The following is a 14,874-nucleotide window of genomic DNA, read 5'->3' as shown; positions in this document are numbered from 1 at the left end:
TTTCTGCCGTATTCTGAAATACGAAAAGTAATGATGGGATTCACGTGACTTACTCTGCATTCAACCAAAACACAGTTAAAAGTAAGAAACAAGATTAGCAATTTAGATGATCAAAGACTGTGCATGCCTATTCTGTAACTTTTGCCTGTGCAACTATAACCATAAATCCTACTCTATTATGCACTTGTGTCCTGTTAAAGTATATGCTGTCTGTGCACAAATACACAGAATTAAATACCCCACAAGCCTCTAGTCATGGTGCTGTGGCTGTACCTCATTATACAAGTGGTCAACTTGGTTTTTGGTCCATTATTTTTCCGAATTTGGCGAGAATGTGAATTGTTGCTCCTGAAGAAGTTGAATCCTTCATTTGGCTGCTGTTTGTCCCAGTCCATCCAGGGATGTGTCCCAGGCAAGAGCAGCAAGAAGGCTTTCCCCAGCAGCAGCCACACCACCTTTGCAGATTTTGTTGACCTTTCTGAGGAGGTAGCAGAGAGACATCTCACACCGCACAACTACACTTATGACTAAAAGCACAGGAGCACACAGCTTCAGCATAGGCTCAGAAAGTTTCACATTGCCTGGAGTTGTAAAAGCCTCCAGTTAGTCCTGAAAACAGCATCATAACTAGCTGTTAGAACCTGATTGTTCTCAGACAACAGCTGCTTCTGGGACCTTAATAACTCATTTGTTATGCTGCACCTTTTATGAGCACAATTAAGAAGTTATGTCAACTTACAAGGTAAAGTGCATTTCAATATTAGCCAGCCTTATTTGTCCTTTCAAAACATTCCTGTAATTACAACAATTTTGATGTTACCTCAGGAGATTTATGATTCACTTCCCATCTTCTTCAGCATTTGCACTTTGGTGGACCCTGAAAGCCACAGCCAGGATTAGGCCCCACTCCATGAAATACCACATATGCTAATTCTTTTTTTAAGCTAGCTATTATTCAGTCTCTGTGGGAGGCAGCCCTTGCCAAGCTTTTTAAGGACAAAGTAATTCCACCACAGAATTCAAAACACTAACGTTGGTATTTCTTTTTAATGTTCTAAGAGTTGTGTGTTATAATTGTGTACTACGCATAAATTCAACATGCAGTCAGTTTTCATAAAATAGTTTCTCCTTTTTTGCATTGATTACAGAGTTGTTCTATGAACCAATTTTGAAGAGGTTCAGCTGAAACCAGTGTAAACATCTGTGTCTGTTGAATTTGGCTGTCAAGTAGACAGACAATTAAGGTAGGCAATAATTTAGGGAGGACAATACCTGCTCCACATCTGAGCACAGGTATAATGTGAATAGAACAAGAACTCTTTTCCAACTAAATCAACATAGTGAAGAGTTACTGTGACTGCTGCTCAGTAGGAGAGGTGAACAGGGCAGCAGCTGTGCAGGAACAAGATGCAGGACTCTGTCATGCAGAAAGGCACAACAAAGAAATCATGGGCAGTCTTCACTTGGCATTTCCAAGCACATTCTGTTTACCAAGCAACATCCTACGTTTTGTTTTTCCTGAATTATCTCATTGTTAGTTACATCTCAGGAGAAAACATCAAAACGTCACACTGAGTGATACAAAGCCAACTTGAATTTTTAGTATGAGGATAAATAGCATCATCCACTAAGGAGAAAGCTGAGTAAACAAGAATCACAATCACCAAAGACCACAGTCAGAGCACGCCAATGAACACAGCTGTTGCACCATGGCATAAATATTGCTCGATGTGACCAAAATGCTTGTGTAAAGATATAGATCTGATAATCATAACTCAGGCAACGTTAGGAAGATGTATTTCAATTTGTTTTTGATTTTTGTTTTTGTTTTGTTTCTACTGCACAATAAAAATCCTTCCTGATGCCAGTATCTTAGTTAACTTAGCTTCTAAAGCAACTCTGAATGTTCCAAGCGAACCTGGGTTAACAGTATCACAAATGTGCTTACAAATAAAAACATCTTTAATATTGGTGTAAAACCCTACTCAGTAACTCTTAGGTGTCCCAGAGGAAATAATTTCTTTACTACTGATTGTAAAGGAAAAAAAAGTAGGACATTTTCAGTAACATCTGCCATGAGCTTCTGCAATCCCTTAGTGTGACAGATTTGCAAAGAAAAAGCATTACGAAACAGACTAAGTGTCCGTAAACTTCTCTGCTAACCTGATGTCCTATCACATGGTTTAGTCATGCCTCTTGAAATTCTGTCTTCCTTCTCCCTATTAATCTCTATCCCAGAGCCCAAACTAACATTATTAATTTCCCTACAAAGCCAAAGAAACAGGGAATATATATTTAGCATTAGAAGGATCCAAAGATAACATACTTAAAAGCTTTGGCATTTTGAGTAGGCAGAGAAAATAGGCTTAGGCTACTTTTAGAGTGCTTTCAAGTTTTTCCACAAGTCACTTATCTTTTAAAGTCATTGGTTATTTTGTAGTTATTATTTCTGTAAGTTGCATACATTCTGCTCCATGTCGTCCACGCTACAAGGCAACTGTGCCACCCCAGCAGAGCTTTATTTCAACAAATACTTGACTGAGTCAGTGGAATGAATAGCCAGAGGGAAAAGAGAGAACAATTGCAAATACATTGTTAAATGACTGAATAGTAATCTTCAGGTAGTTCTACCAGCTGTTGGCAAATTTTACATGGCTGGATAATGCAACTAGATTTACAGCACTTCATTTAAGAGAATGTACATAACTCATTTATGGTCCAAAGCCCTGTGACTCTTCCCAAATCCATGCCACTAGCAATGCCTACACTGCAATGTGTGTAATATCATCATCTATGTTTAAATACAATATAAACGTATAGAAAATATATCAGCTATATCTACTTTCATACTCTTTGATCATGTCCCCAAATCACGATCTGGGGTATAAAATGCAAAAAAGTAGATTTCCATTCTGGCCTTGGTTTAGTACAGTCTCCTTTCTCCCATCTCTTGTACAGCTCTGGATGGACTCCTGCTGGCTATCTGGATTCCCTTGCTGCTCAGTGCTGCACATTAGTGCCACACTTCACAAATTTGCTCCAATTTGTTAGGATTCCCTTTGATACTTCGGAGTTTGCAAGCTCCAGCAATAGCCTGGGGAAGCACTTACTACATCTGAAAAGATCTCCCTTTTGGGAAGGAGTTTTCAGCTTCAGCAGACAGGAATCCCTCCTGCTAACAGGTGTTCATGATTGAACCCAACAAGCACACAATTTTTTTCTGACTGTGAACTGCAATCAAAATGACAATTATGCATTTGCTCATGTCCTTGATAAAAGCTCATTTAGCCCAGAACATTAGGCTGATTTTTTTTCCTGCTGTCTTCTTTCACGTAGCTTTACGCTGAACATACAGTCATTTTTTCTCCCAAACAAAACATGCGAAATAACCAGGTTTCAGAGCTCCTGGTAGCCATTTGTCATGCCATCAGTTCTCAAAGGAGATCTACTCATTATCTGGTACACTCAGTGAAGGTTAGAGTCCACATGGGGTTTGTAGTGGAAGAGATTATTATTATTCTACACCACATATATCTGCAGTATAGGTATCTTCTAAGAGAAAGCACTGGAAGCACCTACAGCAGCAATCTTAAGCCACAGAACGAGGCATCCCTGCCCTCCAACAGCAGATGATATTCACCCAGTACCAGGCAACGAGATGTTGTCCCTCTGCTTTTTTGAACATACATGCTATTACTAGAAAGAGCATTATTGGGAAGTTTGCTGAGCGTTCAGCAGTCCTCAGGAGTTTCCACACCTCATTTGCTGTGGGGTTGTCAGCCTTTTTGTAGCTAAACCTCCCAAGAAAAGAATGGCAATATTCTGTGTCACATGGGACTGAGCTCCCCGCTTACTCTCCTGAGCTGCTGCTACCACCTCTTCCTTTCTCCTTCGTTTTCCCCATGTTTCTGAAACACCTATACACTCCCTCCTGGGACTCCTTGTCTTTCCACTGCTTCAGGGCTGTCTCTGTTGTCTCCTACTAAATACTAAGAACCCACAATCACCTCCTCTTCCTTCCTGCCCTCCTGCCGCCCCTCATCTTCTGCTGTCATTTACAACTCTAGAGGAGGAGACACTCAAATGAGTCTCTGGCAGTGCCACATAAAATTTATTCAATGTTGGCAGAAAAACAAAGTGCATAAAATATGCTGTAAAAATCATTCTTAAGATGCTAAACCATTATTAAAGCAAAGAAGGTATTTCATGCAGCTCCTTTACCATTAGTATCTTACAGCAGCAAGAAGAAAAGAGCTTCAAAAACAAACCATTGTAAAACCTTGCTCTCCCTGCATTAATGCTAGACTCAGAATGACATACATTTAAGAAGTATGTAAGAAAAGAAATCTCAAGTCCTAGAGCTCATATGCAAGCATCATTCAGCACTGAGTGTTGTATTGTTCAAATCTGTAGGTTCGCTGTTCTTGTCACCTCTTTGCCGCCCTAGCAAATCCTAAGTAATCGTTAGCAAATTATGGAACCTTATGGCTGGAAAAAACAGAGTTACGAGGTACAGCTGTTTTCCCAGTGAATCCTGTATATCTACAGAACTCGAACACAACTGAGAACTAACAGCATACAGGCAGTGCTCTCTTTAGGGAACGAGACAAAATACCAAAACACCATGAAAAATGGTGTTTTGGTGCTTTGACAAAACACCATGACAAAATGTCAAAACACTATGAAAAAGACCTAAACTCTTGCTACTTGCAACAGATGCTCCAAAAAGTTCCAGAATCAAAACATTCCCACCAAGACTCACCAAGTGAGCTCAGAGGCTGAGAAGCAATGCTCAAGAAAAAGGCAGGAACAACATCACCTTGCAAGTTACATCCAACATAAATAGCAGAGAAGCTCCCCAAGCCTCAACTCCATCTTCCCCATTCTAATGGGAGCATCACTGCACTCTGGTTATTCACTATTCATCAGTTAGTGACTTCAGCTGTCCTACATACTCAGAAAGTCATAGTAAATCTCACTTCTAGTCCTGAGTGCTCACCAAAAAAAACTATAGCTTCTTGTTTACGAATTGGCTTGAAACAACACAGAAGTTTTATCTTCTTAAATTTTATCGTGATTTTTACTTGGCTGAAGTCAAGCAATCCACAGGCTGTATTATAATTATGTAGACATAGGGGGTTAAAAACTACAGTTCAGGGTAAAGGCACTGCAGGTGTGCAGCCTAATGAATTCTTAATTGAGTAGTGGGTGAGCATAAAAAGGAAGTTCAGAGGGTGATTACAGGGTTCTTTCAGCAAAGGGAGCAGTGCAAGCACTGAACTCTATAATCACAAATAAAGGAAAATGAGTTCACCTCTAATTTTCTCTGTACTACAGCCTTTGTTATTCATGCACAGAATGCAAGATTAGAATTCCTACTCGGGAAAGACTCTCTACCATCAAGTTAACTGACAAGATTAACCTTTTTAGAGATGTCCTTGTTTTAAGGCTAAGACTGAAAAAAGGAGGAAGTACATAAAAACTAACTTGTACATGAAAAATATATTGCCTCCACTCTCATTTTGCAAATCAGTCAAGATTCCTCTCTGGCTTCTGCCCGTTCTCCGATATTGAACAGAGTGCACATGATAAATCTGCAGAGGGAAAAATGGGAAACACTTGTGGAAGGGAAAAGAAAGCTACCAGGATTTACTCCACTCTATCCTCTCTTCTCTTCCTGCTCTGTCCAAGAGACAAGCAACCCCCAGACCTCTTCGCTGCTCAGGGAAGGCCATCTACAAGACTTGCAGCAACGTCACTGATGAGGCACGTACTGCATGAAAACACTAAAACGAGAAGACAGTGGGAAAGTTGAGAAGAATGCTAAGGAGATTTTGCATATGCTAAGCATTTTTATAAATGCTAAGGAGAATTTATGTACTGCTCCCATCCTTAATTGTGGACAGTAGAGATCTCCTGCACATCCACTTTGCCACCACACACAAATAAGACAAGTGATCAGAGCGGGTTCAGCCTTTAGGAGGGCAGAAGACAGGCAGGGAAAACCCAGTTCAGCATCGCTTAGCACAACTCCAGGCTTCAGTCACTTGAGCCAGCACAATTTTTCTTGTCTTTTCGTCTTCTGCGAAATGACAGAAGCAAAATCTGGCATCTTTCCAAGTAGCTCTATGCAGTTCAAGTGTCATCTGAAATTTTTTTTTTTTCCTTCTTCAAATTTAGTATTTCAAACTATGAAGTCCATGAGAAAGTGTCATCTACCTCAACCTCCGGAAGGAAAAAGAAATTTTTATATATGAAGATTTCTTCACTATAAACTCCATTTTATGACAAAACTCTTACTTTCACATTGCTACAGCAAGCACTTATAATCATTTTGTATATTATATTTTTTTTATCTAAGCATTTTTCAAATTATTTTACATCAGGCTTTAAGACTTTTAAAGTGTTTTTTGTTGTTGCTGTTGCTATCGATACTGTTTTTTTTTTTAAATGTGTGTGGTTATTTATTTTTTCTGCATAAATATGATGTTAGCTGCACATTGCTGACAGGGACCAGTCAGCTAGCTACCTTTCAAAAAATCACAGCAGACGTGAATTCACCAAGCTGGTTACAAAGTTATTGGTATTTGTCCCAGTATTGTGGTCTCTGCCTCAACACCAGCTTCTGACCCAAGGAGGTGACAGAGGGAAGAGGGACAACAAAATTAATAACCACCGAGGCCCTCTGGAACTATTATCATATTCTATTCCAATTTCCCTTATAACTTACGTTACAGAATATCACCCATTACTTCCTACATCAGGCTCATAATGCTTAATTCAAGTATCATTTCAAGAATCCAGTGCATTCATCTCCAAGAATCAGGAAATATAGCTGTTTAATGATATGAAGCCTGATCTAGAGCCCACTTATGTCAAATGGGAGTCTTTCTGCAAACTAATGGTCTTTGCTTAAGGGCCATCAGCTCCAATAAATCAGGAGGCAATTTTAGCTCTAATCAGAGAGATCTTGATAAGTTCATGTAAACACATTGACCAAGTTCCCTCTGGCCAACCCTAAAAATTGGCAGCAGGGATGACCACGCTGTCAGCACTTTCTAGGTGAGTAACTTCTCAGCAGCTGCTAACATGCAGGCAAGCAAACATGCCCACAATGCAGCTGCACAACGCATGTGACACTTCCAACTGCATGGTGCTACCAAGACGCTGACATTTGCTTAACGCCACAGAGGATCCAGTCATTGTAGGTGCTGCTCCCTGGTCCAAATGACCATAAGGCATTCTGATGCTCTGCCCTGAGGGCTAGGCAGAGCAGCTTGTCCAAGCACTGTAATTGAGCTGCTTTACAATAATTTAGTGCATACTGAACACCCATGCAAATAAGGAATTTGTCTAACGTAAGCAAGAAGTGTTATGTTGTAGTCATCCAACCGCATGTACTACATGCAAGTTGATACATCCATTCAGGAAGAAGAGAAATGCTTCTTTCTAGGGACTGAGGCTTGCCAGCTGCCCACTGACCTTGCATATCCAAATGCCCAATCTCTTCTAGCTGCTACTTCTCCTTTGTCCTGTGCTACAGCATACAACTAAACCAATACTCCCCTTACTTGCACAAACCTGCAAATTCATTTATCTACATCCAAATGGTAAACATTTAAAGAAAGGTTTTACTCTAATGTTGGAGAAGAGTATGATGCAGGAGCCCTTTCCAGGTTAGCTACAAGCAAACAAGCATACTTATCCAAGAGTTTCTATCAGTACTTTACTGGCTTCTTAAATTACTTCTAGTTTGTGCATATCATTACCTTTTTGTTTTTTTTTTTAATTGAAGTTCTGGTTCTTCAATCTATTATCTATCCTCATTAGTGATTATTTTGCTTGTGAAGTCAACAATAATTTGATGATGTTGAAATCTACAAGCTATGGCATTAAAAGGAAATGTGAAGCTGAATAGTCAAAAACTCTCTGAAGAGTAAGGTAAGAAGCCTTCATTCAAAGAGGATCTTTACACCTGCATAAGGATTGTGTTTAAACAGTACAGACCAATGGAAGCTCATGAAATCAGCACAATGAAAAAACATTGATGATTTGATGAACAGCTCTCTGAGGAATTATTTACTTTATTATGTATTTAAGTGTTCTACCTAAAATGCAATTACAAACTCAGGCAGTTCCACCTAGTTTCAGATCTTGCAAATGCCATTTCTCCTCAAACCACACATACTCATTTCACTTTTATTCACATCAGTAATAATTATCAAAATGTTTAAACCCAAGGTTTATCTCAATCTTTTAATGCTATAATTGCTGCTAACATCCACTGCTTTAATGGTTACTTTGAAAATCCAGTACTTACACATCATCTTTCCATTAAGCAAAAGATGTTTCCATAGCTGTGATAAAACTATTTTGTACAGCAGCTGCTGTACAAAGCTAAGCTTTTAGAATCACCCACATTCCACTTTTTTTTTTAAACTGCATATACAACAGTAACACAAAAGTCCCTGCCTATTTTGTGGGAGAGCTGGACTACTTCATGTATACAGTATGTCCTTTAAAGAGAACATTCAGTGGGATAACTAAAATCCAGACGGGAAATACTCCACAGTCTCTTACAGAACAAGGAAACTGAAGCTGAAACCACCAGAGCATGGTCCTTGTATAAGAACACCAAGCTGCTCCTCAGAAATGAATTTTCTTTCTATAAAGATCTTGTTTAGATCTCAATGTTACAAAAATCTATCATATTTACCCCTAACTGTAAACTTAAATTCACTTTATCAATTGAAGGAGTTTTCTTCTTCTTGGGCACACAAATAGAACTATATGGCTTTCATACCTTGCTGTTTGCTCTTCGTTTTACCCACATGTAGTCCTATTTAATAAGAGTCAGCTCAAAGTTCTGTGAAATTATTATAATAAAAACCAACCAGCTAAAACTCATCCAAGACAAGACAACTTACAGAGATTTTTCAAGAGGTGAAGGAAATGCATGAGAGTGTTCCATGCTAATTGTGCCTGCTGTATTTTTTTTCTTGATAACTTCATAATTGTCTCAATATCAGCTCTGGCAAGTGAATTCTGACCTCCTGGGAATGTTGCTGCAACCACCTGCCAAATGACCAGCAGAGGAAGGTGAACCTTGTTTGCTTCGTTTAATCTCTACAGCTTTATTAAACAAGATCTACAAGACTAGTACTGTGTGGTCTCTTCAAAGAATGGGCCTGTATTTCAGTGCACTCAAGAAGAAGATTAAAACAAAGAGGCTCAGTGTTTTTTTGTCTCTCTCACTTCTAATTAATAGATTATAAACTCAGGGCTCATAGAGGTTCTGAAAGAAAAAAATAAATTGTTTATGAAATACCCCTAAAATGCATACTGCCCTTCCTTCCAGCTAAGTGAATACCCTCAACCTGTGTAGCTCCCAGCCCAGTACTTCGCCAATTTTTCAAATTGCTAATGCACTATGTTGATTCCAAAATGCATTGTTGGCATTAGCTAAAAAATATGTTGAGCTGTAAATCTGTCACACTTAAAAACTTTAAATGAGACACATAAAGAGGAAAAGAGAGAGTGAAATAACAAGTTGTAGTATTTTAAAGTGATAAATAGCCTAAGACCAAGGAAGGTTGAGGAATAAAGGACTACTTGCTGTCAAAATAATTACAGGTGACTGGCAAAGATTTCAGATCATGCATAATGTGTTTTCCTCCACATTAGAGATTTGGGATCCACACTGCTGAGTAAAAGAAACAAGCCGCCATATTGTGACCTGCTATTATGATTATTACAATAAACCAAAAGGCAACAAAGCAGGAATATGCACCACTAAACATAAGCCACTATTTAACAAAAGAAAACCATACAAATGCTTAACCAAAAAAATATCTAAGTTAAATGCAGACATTATTCTAACTACAAGTATGCCCTCCAACCCAATTAAACTGTTAGAATTAACAGAATAAAGTAATCGATTCACTGAATTTGCAAGAATCTGTAGAAACTGCAGCGCGATTATGAATCTTGATTTTTAAAAAATCATCAGATTTAATCTTGAACATGGTATCAACTAGATATCTGAAAAATGAGTTACTACCTAATGAATAAATCATGATTTTGAAGTCAAATACGGCTTACACATTCTTATCACAGACTGGTGAGTGAGCCTTTCTTTCTGAGAGCAGGAAACCATAGCCTGCAGTAAATCCACCCTGAGCAGCAGAAGCATTTGATGTACGTCTGTTATGTATACAAACAGGCCTCATACTGAACTTCAAAATACATGTTAATGCTACTCTTTTACTAGACCATATTTAGGGCTTTCTAAACTTGTTCAGGCACTTTGTGCCTGGCAGTTGTCTCAGGTGCCATGAATATACGAGACCATGAATACGTATCTATACCTGCTAGTACAGACCAAGAAGGACTTGGCTCTTCCCTGGTGAGCAGCAGCGCAGACCAGAGGATGGGGCAGGCAAGGGCTGGTGCTTCCCGGTGCTCCAGGAGCCAGGACTGTCAACCAGGTCATGGGCACCACCCAGGCTCAGCAGACCCAACAGGAGCTGGGGGAAAGTACAGAAAAGCTGGTGCCAGCAGTTCCTTGGTGCCATGACCACCTTGGCATGGTGAAGCCCATTGAGAGGTACTGGAATTTGACTTGAGCCAGAGTGAATAAATGAGGTCATCCTTCGCAAGTGTCAGCTTGGAAAATGCTACCTGAGCTTTAAAATTAAGAAACTAACAGATACTGAACATTTTGTAAAACCTGGAAGCTATACACTTGCTGCCATTTCAGTATATCTGAAAGCTGAAATTGTGATTGCTTCTGAAGATGCTGGCATAACTTTGTCTCACTGAAATATCATGAAATGACATTATGTCTCCAGTTTATGGAAGGTTTGAGCCAAAATCCTATTAAAATAACTAACTGGAAAAGAACTAGCAATAGCCAGCCACCCAATATCCATCCATCAGAAGAAATGAAGAAAAACCCACAAAATCTATCACCTTATGAATGCATACCAGAACAATCTCTACAAAAAGACAAACTATATTTATATTTAGAAACAGGGCCATAAATTAAATAGTTCTCTCCAACAAGATGAAATTTTCAAGAATAAGTTATTTTAAAATTCCACTTGATGTAGCATAATTAAGAAATAAAAAACATAAGCAGTATTTAAGATATCTTTTCTTATACATACTATCTTTCTTTCTCTGTCAGGTGTTGTAACTTGATGCCAAGAAAAAAAAAAATCTACAAAGTACATCAGGTTTTAAATGTCTTCTTTTATTTTTGTCCTAGGATATTGTATTGCATGTCACCTTCTCCCTTGCATCTATCATTGCCCATTTCCTTAGGTCATATCCATGGAGCTTCTACATGTCAAAGCCTGACAGAGCACTAATTTTAAGTTCAAAAGTATAAATAAACACCCTTACGTGTAATTTAAGGCTAATATTAGTAAAGTTACATCATATAAAATGGTACTGGAAGACAGACACAACAAAGGTGCTTTTAAATCAGCTCATTAACTATTTCTAACTAATTCTAACCATGTATAGATGTTTCTAAATAGAGAGACAGATCTACAGTGACAAATATCTATCCTTCCATCCTTACAGTGGACTGCCTAGTAGTTGTAGAGAAAAAAAAAGCTTCTTAATGTAAACGAGAATAAATGTCCTTTACCATGTTTGAATTACAGCACACCCCTGAAAAACTGTTGTGTACCAGCATAGAGATTCTCAGGGATATTTCTGTATTCAAAAGATGATCTGTGGGAGTGCTACTACTCAACCAGCTAATGCAACAATAACTACAGTTGCCCACATTTCCATAAGTCATTGACATGGGTAAAACTATTAAAAAATAAGTGCTGATTTTTCCTACTAACTTTACTTTGTAAAAAGGCTACTTTACATATAGTTTTGTGCAGTAACAAAACAATTATTTCATTTTTTTTGTTCAGGAATGTTAATTAATTTTAGCCTTAGATGGTGCTGTCGCTTACAATTTCCTATCACTTGGGTAGATATCTATTTTTTCAGTATCATATTCACATAAGAAAAATTGACAAAACCCACAAAAAATTTTAGAATGATAAAGGTTGTCAGGGTAACAAATTACGCACACAGGCAAAAGGGTAAAATATAATTATGCAGATGGCAAAATAAAAGAAGGTAATTTACAACTGATGCAGAAAATTACTGGCACAATAAGCATATCCCATAAATCAGTTAGTTAACAACTTAATTTATAACTTTGTGAAAATCAGCAAATATAAAATAGAGACCTAGAATGGAATTTAAGTGCCTCGTCCTTTCTTGCAGTAATGCACCTACTAAGGGCAACATTAATAGATCAGCAGCACATTAAATAATCGATGCCACATTACTGCTCCCCTCCCCTCTGCACTAATGAGCAATTACTTCTTCTGATGACTGACTCTTTTCAACAGGGAAAATAGTCAAGTTTTTGCAGTAGAAAAACAGCAGGACCTCACAGATCTGAGACAATCAACTGGAAAACCCATTTGTTCCCGTATGCAACAACAGACACTGCACAGGCCTGAATGAAGAGGAACTTCAAGAGCGTTCTTACGAGTCCGCTGGAAAGCACGATAGGAACGGAGACCTGTCTTCTCCCCAGAGACCAACAGGCAAATTTGGGTATGTTTCTTTTTTGAAAAGCTGTATATAATAAGCCATGTAGCCTCCCCAACCCCCCTTTTTTAATAATGAGCTATTTGGGGAATAAAAATTCCAAACATTGGGTAGATCCAAAGAAACAGGCAAGGTCATATTTTTTTCTGGGCCCCTGACTTTCCCAGTTACTCAGCAGAACATTAAAATTCAACTTCTCTACAAGTCCTGGCAACTTAATGAGGGCTCAGGCACAGATCTAAATGGTTTTCTGTATTAAGGAGAAAAGCAAAGGGGAGAAGCAAAGGATGATTTCTGTGAATATGACAGGCACTTGGTGGGACTCTTCTGTGTTTTAGAAAGAGTACAGGTATTAAATCTAAAAGTAACCACAAGAATACATAGCACCTGTCAAAGAGACGACATGGTGGCAAGGTGTTCAAGGAAGATTTTAAAATTTCAAGACAGTAAGTGGTTTTCTGTGTGGCACAGTAATAATAAAAAACAGAAGACTGGTTATAGTGCAAGAGTAGGCACTTTCTTAGGCAAAACCTATCATCATCTTGTAACAGCTCAGGACTTGAGCAAGCACCGGTGTGACCAGCCTGGTAATGCTGGAGCATTTGCTGCAGGTAGACAAGCAGCAGCTTTAAGAGTCTGGATTAAGAAACAGGCTTCACTTCAGAAACAGTCCTGGCAGAAATGAATAATAGGTAACTGCAAGGTCATCGCATTTGTGACATTAAGTCATTAGACTGATTAGGTGTCCATCTGCTCTGCTTTGCAAATTGGCCTTCTGTGTTCATTAGCAATCATAAACCCAGATATATCACGACGGACTAGGAAATACATGTACAAACAGTCACAGAGCACAGGCCTGAGAGCATTACAGCAACACAGTGACATAAATGCTAATGACTCCAAATCATACAATTAGCCTACTGGAAGTAAGCACTTACACAGCAAATGGAGTATAAGACCTACATCAAGAAAGATGTTTTTCATCGTGATATGCACAGAAACAAAGTGACTTCAATCTACCAAAACAGAGAGGGCTGCCACTGAAGAGAGCGCTCAGCACAGCGACCATCACCACCACCACCCCATTTACTTTCCACTTGCCGGGTGGATTTCATTGAAGACAGAGACACCAGTCAGTTGGCTCTGCTTCTCCTTCCTCCACCAGGTCTTAACTGTCCTTTTCTCTGTGCAACAGAACACGGCAATTCAAAGGCACAGCAAAACATGCTCTTACCCCACCTTCAACAGGAGCTCTCTGCTGCACAGCCCGCTCTCGCCCCCCAAACAACATTACACCAAGCTCCGGCCAGTTCCACCTTTTTTTCGACACGTATGAACATACTGTGCTATATTAGTGTCAGGACAGCAAGCCAAATCTGTTCCTGATGCCATTACAGGGATTAATATGATGCTAGCATTTAAGATTGCAATAAATAAAACGTTCAGGTAGCTAGAACTCTTCTGGCATGTTGAGTAAAGACAACCCACCCCACCGCTGCTTTGTCATTTGTAGGTTACAATTGCTAATGGGTAAATTATTTACAGGGTGAGCACTTGTACTTTAACAATATTTTTGTTAGCTATGTATTCATGTCAAGGGAGGCAAAAATAGTATAGCCCTGACGGATACATTGCTATTCATATGTTCTACATTTTTCTCATTCTACCCTAAGGCTATAATTTTATATGGTAAGGAAGGAAATTAAAATGATTCCTGTTGCCTCTCTTCTTTATTAATCTTTAATGATTTTTAATTCACATACTTTAATCTATCCTTTCATGAAAAGGATAAAGCAGTAATCTTATAATGCCTTTTGCCTTTTTTTCTTTTTTCCCCAGTCATACCTTTATACAACAAAGTTTCCCAAAACCATGTAGGAATTTTGTTTCTGGTACATGCTTCCCTATTCTATCAGTATTTGGAAAACCAACTAAGAGCTTGAACCTGTACCCATCACCAGCACAAGGAGTGATTCAACAGAGCACATATGCATATGTTTCTCTTTAAGCATATAATTAAGTCGATTCTTGTTCAACAAAGCATTTAAGCAAAAGCTGTTTACTGTAAACTGTGCTCACTACCATGAGTAAACTTTTTTTTTTTTTTATTAGGAGACTGATAAAGTTACAAATTAGACTAGCAAAGGTAGAAAATATGCTGCCTAACGGTGGCTTACGGGGAGAAGCCAAGATGGAGTGCTTGAGGAGCTTTTCTTTGCAACAAGCCAAGAGAAAAGGGCAGGC

At 38.8% G+C, this 14,874-nt stretch overlaps 1 long non-coding RNA gene across 1 annotated transcript in view; it reads right to left on the bottom strand.

The window, feature by feature from the left end:
- Window positions 1-14,874, bottom strand: part of LOC121073569 — an 82,675-nt gene that overhangs the window by 10,255 nt on the left and 57,546 nt on the right. The gene's annotated exons all lie outside the window — the stretch shown is intronic.

This window comes from Cygnus olor, chromosome 7 (assembly GCF_009769625.2).
Source record: "Cygnus olor isolate bCygOlo1 chromosome 7, bCygOlo1.pri.v2, whole genome shotgun sequence".
NCBI classification, from domain to species: domain Eukaryota; kingdom Metazoa; phylum Chordata; class Aves; order Anseriformes; family Anatidae; genus Cygnus; species Cygnus olor.
This window is presented reverse-complemented; position numbering and strand designations above follow the sequence as displayed.